Here is a 21,413-nt window from a genome sequence, read left to right on the forward strand (position 1 = left end):
GTGGTGTATGTTTCAAATAACAATCCTCAAAGTGAAAAAACCTGACAGATAGCTTAAAATAGATGGGAAAGTATTCATGAGCCACTGGATGTGGTTATTCATTTTTATGCCAATTTCACTGTCTTGCACCAATGACATTCTCCAATAAATCATGCTAATCTTAAGAGAATGGCATACCAATCATGAAGACAGCTAGCAGTTCTTGAACATCTGTCGATAACCCATATTTTAGTGTACTAAATCTCATGTTTTATTTACAACAACCTTCTATAATGAGACAGAAAGAGGCCCAAGGAAGTTCAGAAAATTGTTGCAGCTTCTCAGACAGGCCTTGTGGCTGGCATTCCAGGCTTAGTCTCATCTCTAATGTTCACAGAGTAGTTTGTCAAAAGCACAGCTAGTGAAGCAGTAGAGTTGGAGACATGCCTGGTTCACTCATTTTGCAGGTTCCCTCTCAGACCCTCTTCTAGTGGAGGACACTGGACAGTGCCAGCATTGGTGGGCATACAGCTGCCTGCATCATGGCTAGGCATAGTAGGAAGGTCTCATGTCCAAGAAGCCATTCCTAAAGAGGCATAGCCTATGCTACAGCACTACTCTGTGAGCTGAAGATGGTTATTCAACAAGTTTTGCTTGGGGTGGTGTGGGAATTTGGTGGAGAAACAAAATTGTTTTTATTAAGCAGAACTTAATGTAAAAGATAAGAGGAGACAAAGAGAAAATACAAGTTTAAGAGAGCACGGGCTTCTCCAGAGTGGAAAACTAAGTATGAAATGTGTTCAAGAAAACAAGGGGCTTGGAGAGCCAATGAGCCAGTCTTATTTATTTGAAATCTAAGATTCAAGGAGAAGGAGGGCTTTTCCCAGAGGAACATGGAGAAGTTAAAAAACCAGGCTAGTTCCTGTTCTGCACTCCTAAAGTGTAGGGTCCAAGTGACATATTTATTTTGTAATACTGTATTTCATTAATTAAGGTAAACTGGCTAATATGAATATATATATATATGTTTATGATTGCAATTTCCCTTGTCTTCAAAATGCTTGCAATCGCAGCAACTATCAAAATCCAGTCTTCTACCTATTTGGGAGGGTATGCTATGTAGTATTGTTATGGTGCATCTTATGTATCAAAGTTCCTTTTCTAAAAAGAAACTATCAGTGTAGGTTTTATTTGACATAGATTGAATTGATGATAAGGAGGAAGAAGAGGAAGGAGGAGGAAGAAGGACTGCTTTTTTAAATTTATTTTTATTTTTTCTTATTTTGTACCTCATTCTATTGCTTTTTTTCCCTTCAAACAAAACCACATAATTTGATTTATCTAGCTTCACCTCTTAAATAGAGGGGGAAACAAGAGAGGGTACCAGGACCTAACAGATATATGACCACTAATAGTAAGCTAGACAAAGAGGGGACCACCTACTCTATCAGTCTGGAGGGTGAGGGGGGGATATGAGTTGCAGAAAGGGAACTAAGATGGGGGGAGGAGAAATTTGGTGATGGGTATTCCCCTTCTTTTATGTTAATATGTACCTAAAATACTACTGTGAAGGATATGTAAGCAAATATGATCACAATAAAAAAAAAAAACTACAACCAACACTCCTGCTGACTCATGCTCTGTGGCCCTCCTTCTCAATCCTCCCAAAATGTGGACTGTTGCTTGATACCTAATTCAGCTCCACAAGGATTCCAGTGCAAGAACTCTACCCAAGCCCATTCTGCTGCAAATCATTTCTGAAACTCAACAAGACCAGAGTGTGTAATGAAAATGTGCCCTGGATTCCATCCTCCACAAGACCATCTCAAAAGACAATGGGGAAGCCTATATTTCCTTTGTATGTTTAATACCTCTATAATACTACCTCTTATTCTTTTTATCCCCAAACGTAAGGTAGTCTCCTATATCACTTTGTTCCCTTAATTGCCTTTTTAAACTCATTTTATTTACTTTTCCTTTATAGATAGACAGACAGACAGATAGGTTAGATAGATAGATAGATAGATAGATAGATAGATAGATAGATAGATAGATAGATAGATAGATAGATAGATAGATAGATAGATAGATAGATAGATAGATAGATAGATAGATAGATAGATAGATAGATAGATGATAGATGATGTAGATAGATATATTGTCTTGTTTTTGCTTTCTTTTCCTCCTTAACTACATCTTTTTTGGTTCTGCTTGGTACAAAAACCTACAAAAAAAAGTCTTGCCTGGGATAATAGCTCAGGGCAAAGCCAGGGCACAGAAATGACACTCTCACCCCAAATTCACCAGCAATATAATATAGCACCATTTCTTTTTGCACAGGCACACTAAAAAGTGGGAAATTTTACTTATAGAAACAAGCTCTTATCTACTAGGGATAAGAACTCATACATTTTATAATACAGGGGCACCTACCAACTTGAACATATGTCATGTGGTCCCAAATTAGATTCCATGTGATTAGATAGCGACCGTCCAACCATTAACCCTAGATCTCAGATATAGAACTGATGCGATTCTTTGCAACAGCTCCAGGAACCAAACTCCCTCTGGGACATTCTTAACACTGCTTTGAACCAACAAGAGCCAGTTTTGATAAGACATTCTGACAATGAGGAAATAGCAACAACTTGGTCTAAGAAGCAGTTTGTCTTATCTCATCACCTAAGGATAAGATTTATCACTTGATAAATCTTTGATCTGTGCAAAAGTCAAGATCACTAACTTCAGAAGACTGACTATGACAACCATGACTGGGCAGAACATATTTGGCCAACGACCCGAACAACAACCAAGATCTCTAATTTCAGAGGCCTGACTGAGACAACTGCAATTAAGCAGAACTTCTGGAAACATAATGAAAGACATCCTAGGCTTTGCCCTAGGACCAGTGCAAAAACCAAGACCACCAACTACAGAAGACTGATTAAAACAACATTGATGGAACAGAACTTCTAGAACTGTAAAGAAAGACTCTAGTCTAGGTTCCATCCTATGACCTGTGCAAATACTAAGATCTCTAGTTACAGAGGCCTGATTTTATCATCCATGACTGAGCGGAAAGTTTCTAGACAACACAAAAGAACCTAGGAGAGAGTAAAAGAGCATGTACAGAGCCTATAGTTATTCCCATGACAATATGTTTCAAGGGCGGAGAAACTCTTAGGCCAAGGGAATTCCCTTTCTAATCTCTCATTCAATACTTACTGTGCCTATGCAAAAAAAACCAAACAAACACAGATTAATTTTTTTGTTTTGTTGTTGCTGTTTGGTTTTTTTCTTTCTTTTTTTTGTGCTTCATTTTGTTTTTATTTTGGTATTGTGGTTACTGTTTGGTTGTTCTTTTTATTTCTATGTGCTTTTTGGTTTTTTTTGTTTGATTTTCTTGTATTGTTTTTATGTTTTTCTTCCTTTTTCCCTTTCTACTCTTAAATTGACATTTATAGCCTCTAGAAGAACTCTCATTTTTTTTGCTTGTTTGATTTTTGCCCCCCTTTTTTGTTTTATTTTTTTTTCTTTCCAAACAGAACCACATAACTTGAAACATCCTGTTCTGCCTCACAAATTGAGAGGGAAATAATGGAACATTGAGTAGAAATAAAAAAAATGATCAGACTTAAACACCAAATCCAAAGCCAACCACAACAGAATAGAAACCCAATCCACAACAAGCTAGACATAGAGGGGACCACTTATATTACCAGCCCTGGGGGGGTGGTGTCAAAGGAGGGGGATAGTGGGAAGCATGCTGGGAACAGGGGTGGATGAAGGACAACACTGGGGTGGGAAAGCCCTTGATTCAATGTCACGATGTACCTAAAATATTACTGTGAAAGATTTGTAATACACTTTGGTCAAAATAAAAATTATTTATTTAATTAAAAAAAACTGGTGCATGTTGCTGTCTGAGCAGTATTAACAATGTCCCAGAGGGAGTTTGGTTCCTGGAGCTGTTGCAGAGAACTGTGTTAGTTCTATGTCTGAGATCTGGATATTGGGGTTGGCTGGTCGCTATCTAATCACATGGAGTTTAAGTTGGGGCCACATGACATATATTCAAGGTGGGAGGAACTCCTGTATTATAAAATCTATGAGTTCTTAAACCTAGTAGATAAGAGCTTGTTTCTTTTTTTAATACTTTATTTAAACACCTTGATTACAAATATGATTGTGGTTGGGTTTCTGTCATATAAGAATACCCCCATCACCAGTGTAGCATTCCCATAACCAATGTCCCAATTCTCCTTTCTCCCCACCCCACCCCTGCCTGTACTCTACACAGGCTTTCTATTTCCCTCATACATTATCATTGTTAGGATAGTTTTCAATATAGTTATTTAACTAAGCTTGTTTCTATATGTAAACATTCCCCTTATTTAGGATGACTTTGCAGAAAGGAATTGTACCAAATTATATTGATGGTGCATTTGGAGGTGAGAGTGCCAGGCTCCATCATGTCTGAACCCTGGTTTTGACCTGAGCTTCTATCCCAGACAAGATACTTTCTTGTAGGTTTTTGTACCAATCAGAACAAAAACAGATGAGGTTCGGGAAGAGAAGAAAACATAAGACAAATACCATATTTTCCAGTGTATAAGTTGACTATTTTTTTGTTTTAGTTTTTGGGTCACACCCATTTGATGCTCAGGGGTTACTCCTGGCTATGCACTCAGAAATTACCCCTGGCTTGGGGGGACCATATGGGATGCCGGGTGATTGAACCATGGTCCATCCTACGCTAGCATTTGCAAGGCAGACACCCTACTTCTAGTGCCACTTTCCCGGCCCCATAAGATGACTTTTGAAATGAAAACAGTCAACCGAAAATCAAGGGTTGTCTTATACGCAGAGTATATCCCGAAAAATGTTTCAATATGCCAATAAACGAAAATCCTCTGGATATTGCCATGAAACAAATTTTCCAACTCGATCCTGCACCAATCACTGCAAGGCTGCTCGGACTGCTTCTCTACTCAGCCAATCCAAACAGGCTTTTTTTGAATGCAAATTATACAATTTTCTGTACCCAAATCTGCACTGTAAAAAGCCTGCTCAGATTGGCCAGAAACAATAATCAGATGTTTCAAAAAGTGTGGCAAATTAAACTTTTTGGATGTTATGGATGATGACTTCTTGTGGCAAGATGAAGAGGACGCCAAAGCTGAAGCCACACCATCTGATTAGGAAATTGATCCATATGATAACTGTCTTACAAATGTTCCACAAAAGGTCATTGATGAAGTTATGATGTCAGAAGAACATGATGAGAATTTTGAAGGATTGCTCCTCTGCCTAGAAAATCCTCTTATCCCAATCGGTCAAAAACAACCTTTTTGGCAAGTTCTGCATGTAATTTTCTTTCCAGATGATGCCATCATTGTTAATGTTCTCTTTTGAATTTCTTGTTTCTCAGTCAAGTTCATGGCATTGCCATTTGTGAAGAGACCTTCCATTTATCATATCAATGTACGTATGTTATGGTATGTTCATTAAAAATTTAATTAAAAAAAGAACTGGTGTTACCTCAGCAGTGGGGGGTAGTCTTATACAGCGAATATAGGCCTAAACCTATGTTTTAACTGTAAAATTAGGGGTTGTCTTATAAGCACGGTCATCTTATATGCCAGAAAATACGGTATGTGTATATATACATATACATATACACATATATATACCTATATAAAGAAAAAATAAATTAAAAAATAAGTATGGGAAAAAAGTGATGTAGGAGACTACCTTACATTTGTGGATAAAAAGGATAAGAGGTAGTATTATAGTATTATAGAGGTATTAAATGTACAAAGGAAATATAGGCTTTCCCATAGTCTATTGAGATCTTTTTGTGGAGGTGGAATCGAGGGCACATATTTTATTTATTTATTTATTTATTTACTTTTTTAATATATATTTTATTTAAACACCTTGATTACATACATGATTGTGTTTGGGTTTCAGTCATGTAAAGAACACCACCCATCACCAGTGCAACATTCCCATCACCAATGTCCAAAATCTCCCTCCTCCCCACCTAATCACTCTTTGTGGTGAGCTTCCTGAGGTGAGCTGGAACTTCCAGCTCTTTTCTCTTTTGTGTCTGAAAATTGTTATTGCAAGAATGTCTTTCATTTTCCTTAAAACCCGTAGATGAGTGAGACCATTCTGCGTTTTTCTCTCTCTCTGACTTATTTCACTCAGCATAATAGATTCCATGTACATCCATGCATAGGAAAATGTCATGATTTCATCTCTCCTGACAGCTGCATAATATTCCATTGTGTATATGTACCATAGTTTTTTAGCCATTCGTCTATTAAAGGGCATCTTGGTTGTTTCCAAAGTCTTGCTATGGTAAATAGTGCTGCAATGAATATAGATATAAGGAAAGGATTTTTGTATTGCATTTTTGTGTTCCTAGGGTATATTCCTAGGAGTGGTATAGCTGGATCATATGGGAGCTCTATTTCCAGTTTTTGGAGGAATCTCCATATCACTTTCCATAAAGGTTGAACTAGATGGCATTCCCACCAGCAGTGGATAAGAGTTCCTTTCTCTCCACATCCCCACCAACACTGTTTATTCTCATTCTTTGTGATGTGTGCCATTCTCTGTGGTGTGAGGTGGTACCTCATCGTTGTTTTGATTTGCATCTCCCTGATGATTAGTGATGTGGAGCATTTTTCATGTGTCTTTTGGCCATTTGTATTTCTTCTTTGTCAAAGTGTCTGTCCATTTCTTCTCCCCATTTTTTGACAGGATTAGATGTTTTTTTCTTGTAAAGTTCATGCAGTGCCTTGTATATTTTGGAAATTAGCCCCTTATCTGATGGTTATTGGGTGAATAGTTTCTCCCACTCAGTGGGTGGCTCTTGTATCCTGGGCACTATTTTCTTTGAGGTGCAGAAGATTCTCAGTTTAATATATTCCCATCTGTTAATCTCTGCTTTCACTTGCTTGGAAAGTGCAGTTTTCTCCTTGAATATGCCTGTAGTCTCAATGTCCTGGAGTGTTTTGCCTGTGTTGTTCTATATACCTTATGGTTTTGGGTCTGATATAGAGGTCTTTCATCCATTTGGATTTTACCTTCATACATGATGTTAGCTGGGGGTCTAAGTTCAATTTTTTGCAAGTGGCTAGCCAGTTGTGCCAACACCACTTGTTGAAGAGGCTTTCTTTGCTCCATTTAGGATTTCTTGCTCCTTTATAAAAAATTAGGTGATTGTATGTCTGAGGAACATTTTCTGAGTATTTAAGCCTATTCCACTGATCTGAGGGCACCAATTTCTGTGGTGTGAGATGGTACCTCATAGTTGCTTTTATTTGCATCTCCCTGATGATTAGTGATGTGGAGCATTTTTCATGTACCTTTTAGCCATTTGTATTTCTTCTTTGACAAATACCATAAGGTATATATAACAACACGTAGATAAAACACTCCAGGACATTGAGACTAAAGGCATCTTTAAGGTGGAAATAGCACTCTCCAAACAAGTGGAAGCAGAAATAAACAGATGGGAATATATTAAGTTGATAAGCTTCTGCACCTCAAAGTAAATTGTGCCCAGGATACAAGAGCCACCCTCTGAGTGGGAGAAACTATTCACCCAATACACATCAGATGAGGGGCTTATATCCAAAATATACAAGTCACTGACAGAAGTTTACAAGGAAAAAAATCTAATCCCCCCCCAAAAAAAATGGGAAGAAGAAAAGACCAGTGCAATTTTTCTGCCAGCAAAGTTTCAGTCATAAATGTAGTCTCTGATTATCCTTTGATTCTCTGTAGTATATAGAGTGCTCTCCACCTTTTAATTTCTAATTCAGTTTATTAATTTTTTCTATCTTTCTTTCATTGTGAGTTTTGCTAGTGTTTTATAGATATAGTCCTTTTTTCAAGGAATCAACTTTTACCTTTATTGATCATTTGAATTGTTTTGGAATTTTCCATTTATTAATTTCTGCTCTAAGTGTTATTTCCTGCTACCTACCTATTTTTGGTTCATGTAGTTGATCACTTTCTGATTTTACAAGCTTTCTAATGTTTATTTTTTAATTTTTATTTTGATCATAGTGGCTTACATATCTTTTACATTAGTATTTTAGGTACATATTACATTGAATCAGGGGAATACCCACTACCAAATTTGTCCTCCCCCCTTCCCTGTTCCCTTTCTGCAACACATATCCCCCACCATCACCCACGGGCTGCAAGAGTAGGTGGTCCCCTCTTTGTCTAGCTTACTATTAGGGATTATATATCTGTTTAATCCTGGTGCCCTCCCTTTTTTCTCCCTCTATCTGAGAGGCTAAGATAGATAAAATCGAGTTATGTGGTTTTGTTTGAGGGAAAGAAAAGCAATAGAATGGGGTAAAAAATAAGAAAAAATTTTAAAAAGTAAAAATATGCTGAAAATGGGCAGAGTCATTCTAGTGGCTATCAACCTCAGTTTGATAGAGGACATGAAAAAGGTAATTGAAACACCATAACAATACAAAAATAAATGTCAAGTTAAATATCTAGTGAGCACTACAGCAATAAAGACAAGCACCACACAATAGTCTTGGTTCTGAAATCAAATCATGCCAGAGTGCAAAAAGAAAGAGAAAGATAAGATAAAATAAAATAAAATAAAAAGGAGACATCAACTTCAATATCTACACCTAAATAAAAACGTCAAAAAAACCATTAATCAATAAATATATATGTAGAAAAATGATTATTTTGTGCTTTTTTTCTTTTTCCCCCTGCATAGGCACAGTAACTATTGGGGATATTATAGAGAGAATTCCCTTGGCCTAGGAGATACAGGATTTTTCCACCCCTGAAGTATATTGTCATGGGATTAACTACAGACTCCTTGCATGATCATTTACTCTCCCCTCTGTGCTTTTGTGGTGTATGGAAGACGACTTCCACTTTGTCATGGATGGTAAAATTAGACCTCCATATATAGAGATCTTGGTGATTGTGCAGCTCAAGGAATGGAGCTTATGATGAAAGCTTTCTTTGTGGTTCTATCAGTTCTGCTTCTTCAGTGTCATTTAATTCATCTTCTGTACTTGGTGTTCTTGGTCATTATGTTGCTCCTAGGATGGAGACTCGGATAGAGTCTTTCACTATGTTTCTGGAAGACCCGTTCACTTGCAGTTGTCTCAGTCAGACCTCTGAAATTAGAGATCTTGTTTGTTGAACAGATTGTAGACCAAAAGCTAGTTTAGAGCTTTTTGTTGTTGTTGTTGTTGTTGTTGGTCCCGGGATGCGTACTGTCTAGTCCTGGTTGTAACAACCAGTCATCTATATATAGCAATCTTGTTTTTTGCACAGATCAAAGAGTGACATGTTTTCTAATTTTGTCTTATCGTTGGCTGGTGAGGAAGGATAACTTGCTCTTAGATCTAGTTGTTCCCATTTCCTCGTTGTCAGGTTATAAATTTAGAACTGGTGCATGTTGGAATCAGAGCAGCATTATGAATGCCCTGTAGGTGATTTGGTTCCTGGAGCTGTTGTGGAGAACTCTGTCGTTTCTATGTCTGGGATCCATGAGTCAAGGCTGGATGGTCGGTGCCTATTTCCCTGGAGTCTGGGTTGGTTCCACATGACATACATTCAGGGTGGGAGATGTGCCTGTGTTGTAAAAAAAGTATAATTTCTTATCCCTAGTAGATAAGAGCTTGTTTTACACATAAAATTTCCCCTATTTTGAATATGCCTTTTCAGAAAGAAGTGGTGTTACATTATATTGCTGGTGGATTTGGGGGTGGAGAGAGAAGAAAACAGACCCATGATAAAAACTAAAAATATATATGCTCAGACATATCTAAAGATAAAAGAGTTTCTTAAAAGAAAAAAGATTAAATAAAAGAAATAATTAAAGAAATAAAGGGGGCCAGGAGGGATAGCATGGAGGCAAGGCGTCTGTCCTTCCCGTAGAAGGACAGTGTCTCATATCCCAGCATCCCACATGGTCGCCCATGACCACCAGGGGCAACCTCCGAGCACAGAGCCAGAGGCACCCTCTGAGCACCACCAGCTGTGATCCAAAAGAAGCAAAAAAACAAATAAAATCAAAAAACAAAAACTAGAACAAAACAAATTAAAAAAAAAACAAACAAGGAGGTGGGGAAAAGAAACAAAGAAAAAGGGAGAAAATGATATAGGAGATTACATTTGGGGAGAAACAGTATAAAAGGTAGTGTTATATCGGTCTATACTTATGATGATAGTATAGGCTTTCCATTGTCTTGAGATTTCCTTGTGAGGTGTGGGCTCTAGGCAGGAAAGTCTTGTGTAGAGTCCTTGCAATGGGAGTTCTTTTGGAGCTAATCCGGTATCAAGTCCACAATAGGGATAGGTGATTAGGAGGGCCACACTACATGAGTCAGTCAGGGTGTTGGTTGTATTTCCTTGCCGGGAATGAGGTGTGAGTTTGAGTGGATGTCCTCACTTGGGTAGTGGGTACTGGTTCATTGGTGTAGGATGTTGGTCTTGAGCCTAATGCGTTAAGAACTGAGGGCGAAGAGTTATAATATGGTGGGGATATTGAGGATTGGATTAAGGGGTGAAGGGATAGTCAGGTTTCTGAGGGGGGGGGGAGGGGATAGTACATGGGAGGGGTTTATAGGGTATAGGTATGGGTTGTTTGTGGTTTAGGTTTGTCTCTTAAGGAGGATTCATATATCTGTGTGCTCCTGCCCTCATATAAACATATAGAAGTTAGCTTAGGTATATAATAATGTAGAGAGGTGGGGGAGGGCAAAAGATACACTGAGTACAGAAAGAAAGGTAGGTATAGTTCTTGTTAGGAAAGGAAACTAATAGATCAACTTTTGGATATGTATAGCTTTGCTGTCCTGAGTACTAACCATTGTGTTAGTGAGGTCTATCTATATAGGTGCTTACCATTTGCAGTATTGTCCGCAGCACCCTATATATCAGCTTTCTTTCCTTTTCTATAAAGTAGGTAACAGTGTGGTTTTTATTTGACATGGATTGAATTGATGGTAATGAGGAGGAGAAGGTGGAAGAAGAGGGAGACAAGAAGAGAGAAAAGCGAAAACAGAACAGAACAAAACAAACCAACAATTAAACAACAACAACAACAAAAATATGATTTAATAAGAAGAGAGGGTAAAAGAGCAAGGGCATGTTAGTTTGCTTGAATGTGTTCGATGCTTAGGCCCTGTAGTAAAAATCTGTAGGTCACGGTTGTTGCTTCATTGGTCTGGTTGGTCATGCACTTCAGGTCCTAAAAGAAGGCATAATCTAGAGATAAAGAATATGTTAAAGAGTTTTATCCGGACATTTTTATGATGCAAGCTGAGTATGGTGCCTCGTGTGACTCAGCACCAAGGTACCACCATAGGATGTTCACAATTTGTATCCAGGAACCCTTAAGGGCAGAAAAACTGAGAGGTTATTTAAATGTGGTAAGGTTAAGGCATTCAACCATAGTGTTTTGAAATGATTCCATTGGAGTCAATAATTTCCCATCATACTCTTTACATGTAATCCTGTATAAGATCCCTAGTAAATTATTATGGGCCTTTGTAGTAAAACGATAATTACATACCTGTTCTCTCTACGCTGCTGTTTTTGCTGTTGCTGGTTTCTTTATGATATAAAGTGTCGTTGGGCTTTGTGTTGTTTCTCTTCCCTTTGTTCTTGGGCTCTATTCTCTAGTATATGGTGATTATTACAGTGTTTGAGGTTTCTATCCTGTTACACCCTGTTATTTAATCATGGAGTTTTAGTTGTATATATGGTTTATAATCTAGGTACTTCAGAATAGTGCTATCATTCTGTTTTTATTTTATCTTCTGGCTTGATTCATTTAACATAATATGTTCTAGGTCCATCCAAGTTGCTGCAAAGTCTGTGATTGTATCATTTCTGACTGCCATGTAGTATTCCATTGTGTATAGATACCATATCTTAATGATACACTCATCTGTTGTTAGACACTGAGGTTGGTTCCAGACTTGCTATTATACTAAATGCTGCAATAAATAGTGGGGTGCACACATTCTTTGGGATGAATGTCCTTCTGACTTGGGGGTAGATACCTAGGAAAGTAATTGCTGGATCAAATGGCAGCTCAATTCTGAGTTCCTTGAGCACTCTCCATAGGGGTTGGATTAGGGGGAATTTCCACCAGCAGTGGATGAGAGTGCCTTTCATACCACAACCCCGCCAATAGAGATTGTTCCCATTATTTTTGATGTGAGCTATCCTCACTGGTATAAGGTGGTACCTCATTGTTGTCTTGATTTGGATTTCCCTAATGATGAGTGAAGGTGAGCCTGTTTTCATGTGTTTGTTGGCCATCCTTCAGTCTTCCTCAGAGAAGTTTCTATTTATTTCATATCCCCATTTTTATGGCTTTATTTGGTTTTGTGGGACTCAGCTTTCTGAGTGCTTTGTATATTCTAGATATCAGCCCTTTATCTCACATGTTGAGTGCAAAGATTTTTTTCCCATTTAGTTAACTGTCTTCTTGTGTTAAGTAGGGTTTCTTAAGCCATGCAGAAGCTTTTTAGTGTAGTCCCATTTGTTTATGTTTGATGCTAAAGTTTTTGCCATTGGTCCTCCATCCTCAAAAACCTTTTTGATATATAGGTCTTCGAGTGTTCTGCCTTTTATCTTCAATAAACTTATAAATTCGGGTCTGATTTCAAGGTCTTTGATCCATTTTGAGTTGACTTTTGTATAAGTGAGGTATGGGTCAATTTTCAATTTCTTACTGACGGTTTTCAAGTTGTACCAACACAATTTGTTAAAGAGACTTTCTTTGTTCTATTTCAAGTTCTTGACTCTTTTATCAAATATTATTTGGCTGAATATCTGGGGGTTTATGTCTGGGAATTCTTTTCTGACCCATTGGTCTGAGGTTGTCTTTGTTCCAGTACCATGCTGTTTTGATCACTATGGCTATCTAGTATAGTTTCAGGTTAGGTAAAGAGATGCCACACAGCTTCTTGTTTTTTAAATATGTGTTTGGCTATCCTGGGTCTTTTGTGGTTCCAGATAAATTTTATGATTGATTGCTCTAATTCTTTAAAGAATGATGTCTGAATTTGGGTAGGGATTACATTAAATATATATAGTAGATTTTTAGGATAGTCATTTTGACTATGTTGATTTTACCTACCCATAAACATGGGATATTCTTCCATTTCCTTAGATCCTCTTCAATAATTTCTGAAGTGTTTTGAAGTTTCCATGGTATTGGTCCTTCACTTCCCTTGTAAGGTTGATTCCTAGGTACCTAATATTTTTGATACTATTTTATGGAATTGTATTTTTAATCTCTCTTTCTTCAGCTTCTCTATAAAAGCTTTATATAGAGAAACGTTACTCTCTTTTGTGTATTTACTTTGTAGCAAGTCACTTTGCTGTATTGCTTAATTGTTTCTAGGAGTTTTACTGTGGACTCTTTAGGGTTTTCAATGTAGATCATCATATCGTCTGCACAAAGAGATAGTTTGAGTTTCTCTTTCGCAACTTTGATTCCTTTGATTTCCTTCTCTTGCCGAATTGCTATTGCTCGACTTCTAAGATTATATTGAATAAGATTGGAGAGAGTGGACAGCATTGCCTGGTTCCTGACCTTAGTGGAAATGCTTCTAGTTTTTCGCCATTGAGGATAATGTTGGCTGTGGGCTTTTCATAGATAGCTGTGACAATCTTGAGGAAGGTTTCTTCTAACCCTATTTTACTGAGAATCTTTAACATGAAAGGGTGTTGGATTTTTGTCAAATGCCTTATCTGCATCGATTGATATGATCATGTGGTTTTTGTCTTTCTTGTTGTTGATGTGAGGTATGATGTTGATTGATTTGTGTATGTTGAACCAACCTTGCATTCCTGGTATAAATCCCACTTGGTCATGGTGTATGATCTTTTTGATGAAGTGCTGTATTCGATTTGCTAAGATTTTGTTGAGTATCTTTGCATCTATGTTCATTAGTGAGATTGGTCTGTAGTTTTTCTTCTTGGTGGTGTCTTTGCCATCTTTCGAAAATAGTGTAATATTAGCCTCATAAAAGGAGTTAGGGAGGGTTCCTGTTTTTTCAATGGTTTGGAAGAGCCTGTAGAAAAGTGGTAGTAAGTCTTTTCAGAATGTTTAATAGAATTCACCTGTAAATCCATCTGGGCCTGGACTTTTATTCTTAGGGAGTTTCTTAATACATTTCCAATTTCCTCTGAAGTGATTGGTCTGTTTAGGCTTTCTAGGTCTTCCTTTTCTAGTCTCGGAAGATAGTATTTTTTCAGGAATCTGTCGATTTCTACTGGGTTCTCCAGCCTAACTGAGTATAGTTGTTCATAATTTGATCTCATGATATGTTGTATTTATTGAGGTTCTGTTGTAATCACTCCCCTTTCATTTGTGATCCTACTGATTTGGGTGTTTTCCTTTTTATTTATTTTTTTGTTAGTTTTGCCAATGGTTTGTTTATCTTGTTTATTTTTTCAAAAAACCAACTCCTGGTCTCATTGATTTTTTGTATTGTTTTCTTAGTTTCTATGTTGTTTATTTCTGCTCTGTTTTTTTATTATTTCTTACCTTCTGGTTGTGGTTGGATTTTTTGCTGCTGTTGTTCCGATTCCTGGAGCTAATCCTTTAAACAGCTAATTTTGTCATTTTCTTCTTTCTTGATATAGGCCTGTATTGCTATGAGTTTCCCCCCTAATTACTGCTTTTGCTGTGTCCCAAAAATGTTGACAAGTTGTATCTTCGTTATCATTTGTCTCAAGAAAACTTTTTATTTATTTTTTGAGTTGCTCTTTCATCCAGCTGTTACTGAGCAGCATGTTGTTTAATCTCCAGGTACTATTTTTTTCTCCATTGCTTCTTCTTGCAGTCAATTTTGACTTCTGTTGCATAGTGATCTGACAGGTGCTTCTAATTATCCTTACACTTGTGGTCTTATATATAGGTTTGATTTGTATCCTAATACATGGTCTATTCTGGAGAAGGTTCCATGATGGCTTGAGAAGAATGTGTATTCTGTTCTCTGGGTTGGAGGGCCCTATATATGTCTATTAGCCCTAGATCTTCTAATCGTTTATTTAGGGATCTTATTTCTTTGCTATTTTTCTGTTTGGTGGATCTGTCCAGTGGTGACAGTGGAGTATTGAGATCTCCTACTATTATCACATTTCCCTTCATGTGTTTCTGCAGGTTAGTGAGCAACTGCCTCACATATTTTGCTGACTTACACTAGGTGCATAAATATTGATCAGGGTTAGTACCTCTTGATCTAGTGTTCCCCTGATTAGTATGTGGTGACCCTCTTTGTCTCTGATCACTTTCTTGAGGTTGAATGGAATTTGGTCTTATATAAGAATGGCTGTCCCTGCTCTTGTTTGTTTTCTATTTGGCTTGAAATATTGATTTCCATCCTTTTATTCTAAGCCTATGCCTGTCCTGTACTTGTAGGTGTGTTTCTTGCAGGCAGCAGAAGTTCGGTTTATGTTTTCTAATCCAGTCTCTAATATGTGTCTTTTAATGGGAGAGTTTAGTCCATTAACATTTAGGGAGATTATTGACAGAGAGGGCTCTTGTGCAGTTTTTTGTGTAGGGTGGTTGTTGTTACAATCGGGGGTTTGGATTGTGTAGTTTGTCTCTGAGTAGGTCATTTAGGATATGTTTTGTTTGCACAAATACTGCAAGTTCATTGTTGTTTGAGAATGCCTTTAGGCTACCATTCCATATGAATGACAGTTTTGCTGGGTATTGTACCCTCGGCTGGAAATTTCTTTCATTCAGTCATTTAAATATTTCATTCCACTATCTTATTGCTTGAATTGTTTCAAATGGGAGATCTGGTTTGATTCTTATGTCCCTTCCTTTGTACTTGAGGTTCTTTATTTTCCTAATTGCTTTAAGGAGTGCATCTTTCTCTTTTTTCTTTGCCATTTGGATTATAATATGTCTTGGTGTTGGTTTATTAGGGTCTATTTTATTAGGGACTCTTTTCACTTACTGGATTTGCATGAAGTCCTCTTTCCAAAGGGTAGGAAGGTTTTCTGCTATTATTTCCCTAACTACTTGTTCTTCCCCTTTCCCTGTTTCCTCCCCTTCTGGTATACCTACAATTCTTAGATTATTTCTTTTGTCTTTTTTCATTAAGTACTGGACTTTTTGTTCCAGTGCCTTGACTCTTAATTCCTTTTTGGTTTCCTGGTCATTTTTGGTTTGCAATTATCCTTCGAGTACTACTATGTGCTTCTCTATCTCTGATTCTGCTCGTCTAGCTTTTTACAGTGCCTGTTGATTCCTCTAATTTCTTTTGTATGGAGTCTCTCATATTCTATATCATATCTTTAATTTGGCTAATGTGTTCCTCCATGGATTTCTTGTACTCGGTGGCTAGTGATTCTCTCATTTCCTTTACCATGGCTTGTATTTCCTTTCTGACGGCGGTTTTTAAATCTTCATCTGTTGGATCTATGCATTTTGGTGGACTTGGGAACTTACAAAGGTTTTTCTCTGTATCTCCAATTGTTAGGGTCCTCTTCAGTTTATCCATGTTTCTCTGCATTTCATACATGATGTTAACTGGGACTCTAAGTTTTATTTTTTGCAAGTGGCTAGCCATTTGTGCCAACACCCCTAGTTGAAGTGGCTTTCTTTGCTCCATTTGGGATTTCTTGCTCCTTTATTAAAATAGTAGGTAATTGTATATCTGGGGAATATTCTCTGAGTACTCAAGCCTATTCCATTGATCTGAGGGTCTGTCTTTATTCCAATACCATGCTGTTTTGATAACTATTGCTTTGTAGTACAGTTTAAAGTTGGGGAAATTAATGCCTCCTAAATTGTTTTTCCCAAGGAGTGCTTTAGCTATGAGAGGGTGTTTATTGTTTTAAATAATTTTAAACAGTGTTTGACCCACTTTTTGAAGAATGTCATGGGTATCTTTAGAGGGATCGCATTAAATCTGTACAGTGCTTTGGTAAGTAATTATGTTAATCCTGCAAATTCATGAGCAGGGTATGTGTTTCTATTTCTGTGTGTCCTCTCATATCTTGGAGCAGGGTTTTATAGTTTTCTTTGAATAGGTTCTTCACATCTTTGGTCAAGTTGTCTCCAAGTTAGTTGAGTTTGTGTGGCACTAATGAAATGGGGTTGTTTTCTTAATGTCAATTTCTTCCCTATTCTATGACATCCTCTCTCTCCTTGAAAATATATTGGCATTGTCAAAAGCTAAGGTTTTTGTCAAAAGATTTTGAATTTATAACCTGCCCTATAATTGCCTCTGTCAATTCTCCACAAAGTCTGCATTTGGCTTTATAGCTCCCTGATAATCTTTGTATAGCTACCTGAACTCAGTATCTAAGTCAATCTTTTCCCAAGCATTTAATACAAGTTCCCTGAAAAGCTTTAAAGCAGGGGTAGTCTTTCCTGCCTATTTACTTAGGTGTACTATATTTCCTCAATCAGCACTTCATAACATAATGTGACTCCTACACCCCTTCTTCTGAGTGATCTGAACTATTAATTTTACCCTGAGAATTTTCCACAGATTACATTTTCCATTGTAAACATCGGAAGTACTCAAACAGGTCTTTGCGACAGTGTTAAAGTCCTGTTGGGTCCAACATCCACCATTACTTCAGATACCAAGGTATTCAACATAAAACCAAGAAAGAAAACCATACTCTGAGCATGCTTTCTCTAAATCTACTGAAGTAATCCATATTCAAACCCTTATAGTTTGAAATTTGATTAGTTTCCTGATGAGAAGAATTTGGTTTTGATACTTTATTATTACTAATTTTCCCAAGAACTGCCTCTTGTGGGGGTAGGCAGGTTTGTTCCACATTCTCTAAAAGGCTAATGTGGAGGGTGCATGGGTGAGATTTCTACAGCTCCATCTTCTGATTGGGCCATTTCAATATAATTTGATTCTCTTTGTAAGTCAGTACTATCAATTAAAACAGACCAATGCTCTACTGTCCTATAGCCAGTAGGAGGCAGTAGAACACCAATCTCAGGGCTTTGGGGCTGACTGATAATCAGGAATGCCTTCCTAATATTTGGCTTTACTGGTTTTAAAGAACTTTTAGAAAGTGCTTCCGAATCTTTTAAAGCAAGGCTATAATAATCAGCTCTGCCACAGTAAATTATAATGTAAGGCTAGAAAATTCAACTGGAATCTTTTATTCTATCAATACATAGAAAATGAAGAGACGGGCCTGGAGAGATAGCACAGCGGTGTTTGCCTTGCAAGCAGCCGATCCAGGACCAAAGGTGGTTGGTTCAAATCCCGGTGTCCCATATGGCCCCCGTGCCTGCCAGGAGCTATTTCTAAGCAGACAGCCAGGAGTAACCCCTGAGCACCGCCGGGTGTAGCCCAAAAACCAAAAAAAAAAAAAGAAGAGGCAAGAAAAGCCACCATTAATGCAATTATGAATTCACGAAAAGAAGCCAGTGTCCTTCAACCAAAGCCCAAGCATGACATTAACCTGAACCAAGAGTAATAAGCTTAAAAAACCCAGAATTATGAAAACTACCTGAAAAACAATAAAATCAACATATCAACAGTTGGTAGCAGAGTCCCTGTTTGATTTCCTGTTATAGTTTCAGGTCTGAGTTAGGGTGACATATATAAGCTGAGCTCCAGGCTTCAATATGATAATCTGTAAGGACACAAGTCTAGAATAAATGTTGACTCAGTGAAAATGTACAAGAATGGGTTCAAGAAATCTAGCACCCAAGCAAGGAAACCAAGCACACAATCCTTCTACTCCAAAGAATAAAAGCAGCCCAGTGGAGGAAGACTGAAGAATGAGTGTCTGTCTTCCTCAGACTCCTACTTTTATTGAATAGAACTAGACCACGCCTTAGATTTGGAGAAAAATACCAAATATGGGATAACCCAATAATCCCATCACCAGATCACACCTTAGGGTGGAATATGAATATTGATTAGAGTGGGATCAGTAATCCAACATAAGAAAATCTGCAACATCTGAACAAATCTATCACTATTGAGTAAATTGAAATGGTAATCAAATGCTTAGAAAGCCCAGGCTTAGAAAGATTCACTAGTGAATTCTTTCAAACCTTAGGTCCTTGAATGGAACCTAATGCCAGCCCTTTTCAGGCTCTTTCAGGAAATTGAAGAATCAGAAACATTTCTAAATAGCTTTGATAGAGCTAACAAAACACTGATATCAAAAGCAGACAAATACTAGAAGAAAACAGAACTATAGACCAATATTCCTTATGAACACAGAGTACTAGTACTGTCCTCAACCAAGTACTAGCATATAGAATCCAGCAGCTCATCAAAAAGGTCATATACAGCATGACCAAGTAGGATTCATTTCACAGATGCATGGATGATTGAACATAACTCAAGCCAATTAGTATAATACACCCATATTAATAAAAGGGAAAATAAGAATTATATAATCATATCAATAGATGCAGAGAAAGCATTTGACAATGTCCAGCACCAATTCATGATAAAAAGTGCAGAAGAAACTGTCTCAATATAGGCAAGGCCATTTATCACAAACTATGGTAAACATTATACTCAATGGCGAAAAACAAAAGTCTTTCTTTGAAAATGTTGGATGTGACAAGGTTGCCTCCTCTTGCCATTTCTATTAAATATAGTACTAGATGTACTTTCCATAGCACTCAGGCAAGAAAATGATATTAAGGACATCCACAGAGAAAAAGACGAAGTTAAGCTCTCACAGTTTGCAGATTTTATGATACTTAGAAAATACTAAAGAGTCTACCAAATATCTTCTGGAAACAATATATTTGTATAGTAATGTGGTAGGCCAAAATATTAATAAGCAAAAATCCATGGTGTTTTATATATAAATAATGAAAGAGAAGAAAGACATTAAAAAACAATCCCATTCATAAAAGTGCCTCAGAATATCAAATACCTTGAAGTAAACTTAACTGAAGACAAGAAAGACCTACACAAGGAAAGTTACAATATACTGCCTCACTATGCAAAAGAGGATACAAAGAAATGGAGACATATACACTGCTCATGGATTGGGAAAATTAAAATAATTAAAATAGCAATACTTCCCAAAGCATAGCATAGGTTTAATGCAATTCTATAAGGATACCCAGACATTTTTTAAAGGCATAGACTAAACACACTTAAAATTTATATGGAACATTAAATGTTTACAAAGGTAAAAAAAAATTAGCAGATCAACTAATAGAGATTGGGCCGATGTGTCGAAGTTGGTAGGTTTTCACAATTTCTAGGAATTTTGTTAGTGATGGGGTTGAGCCTCCCTGTATGAGCATTTCAGGATTAAGTGATGACTGGAACAATTTTGGATACACATAGGTCTTGCATCTCGAGTAGTAAACAATGTGTTAGTGAGGTTTATCTATATAGGTGGTAACACTATGCAGTATTGTCTGCAGCGCCTTATATATCAAATTTTCTTTCATTAGTTGGACCCACCCTGTGCCGCTGGGACATGCAGACACATGGAAAGGAGTTTCACTGAGATTTATTGCCTACGAAATACCACTAGCGATTGATGGTACCAGTTAAGGGGCCCCATAAATTGGGTTGTATTCCACGGTCTTATAGGTCACTGAGCTTCACACCAATGAGTAGGCTCAGCCAGCATAAATAATGTTTAGTGCTCTAATCCTGAATGCTCTGGTCCTGACTGTGCCTTCCCAAAGTTAGTTGGGCCCCAGAACCCTGAGATTACAGCAGGACCAGCCGTGGCCCCACCAAAAGATCCCCGGGTGAAGATAGGCAATTCTGTTAAGCAACCTGTACAAAAAGAGATCTTATTTTTTGGATTTTTCTAGATTGCTTTACCCATTCACTTGGCCTTGCTAGTCTTGGTCCACAGGCTGTGAAGTATTCCTTGGTATACCATTTTAAGAGTTCAAATTGGGGTAATATACGATGCCAGACTGTCTCCACGGTTGTTACTGTGCTTGGCCTTTTGTGGATTGCACAGTGGCATCCACGATCTCCTAGGAATCTTCAGGGAAGCCTCTATCCTGTAAGTCCAGATGATGATAATGTACCTTAATGGATTTTGCCAGTAAGTCATCAATCTGATGCTTAATAAAATCAGTTAATTTTTAAAAGCCCAAAGCCCAAGCAAAATTACAAATAGGAAGCCAATGAGGAGGCCAAGGACAGAGGGTAAAAGGGTGGTTAACCAACCAAACAGATTTCATTCTTCTTCATCTTTTTTCATATTAGCAGCCAGCTGATGTAATTTATCAATCTTATCCTGAATTTCCTGAATATTATCTGAAATATTAAAACAATACATGCCTTCACTTTCATAAGCTTTATAATAGACAGAATTATGGCTATACTTTCATCATAAGATAAAAAGGAGACTTTATCTGAACATTGCTCTGATAAAGGAACAGGTCGAGTTCCTTACTGTTG

General features: G+C 37.4%; 1 protein-coding gene across 1 annotated transcript in view; it reads right to left on the reverse strand.

Moving 5' to 3' along the window:
• LOC126013250 (arylacetamide deacetylase-like) overlaps positions 1–21,413 on the reverse strand; it is a 124,813-nt gene that overhangs the window by 57,672 nt on the left and 45,728 nt on the right. The gene's annotated exons all lie outside the window — the stretch shown is intronic.

This window comes from Suncus etruscus, chromosome 7 (genome assembly GCF_024139225.1).
Source record: "Suncus etruscus isolate mSunEtr1 chromosome 7, mSunEtr1.pri.cur, whole genome shotgun sequence".
In the NCBI taxonomy this organism is placed as follows: domain Eukaryota; kingdom Metazoa; phylum Chordata; class Mammalia; order Eulipotyphla; family Soricidae; genus Suncus; species Suncus etruscus.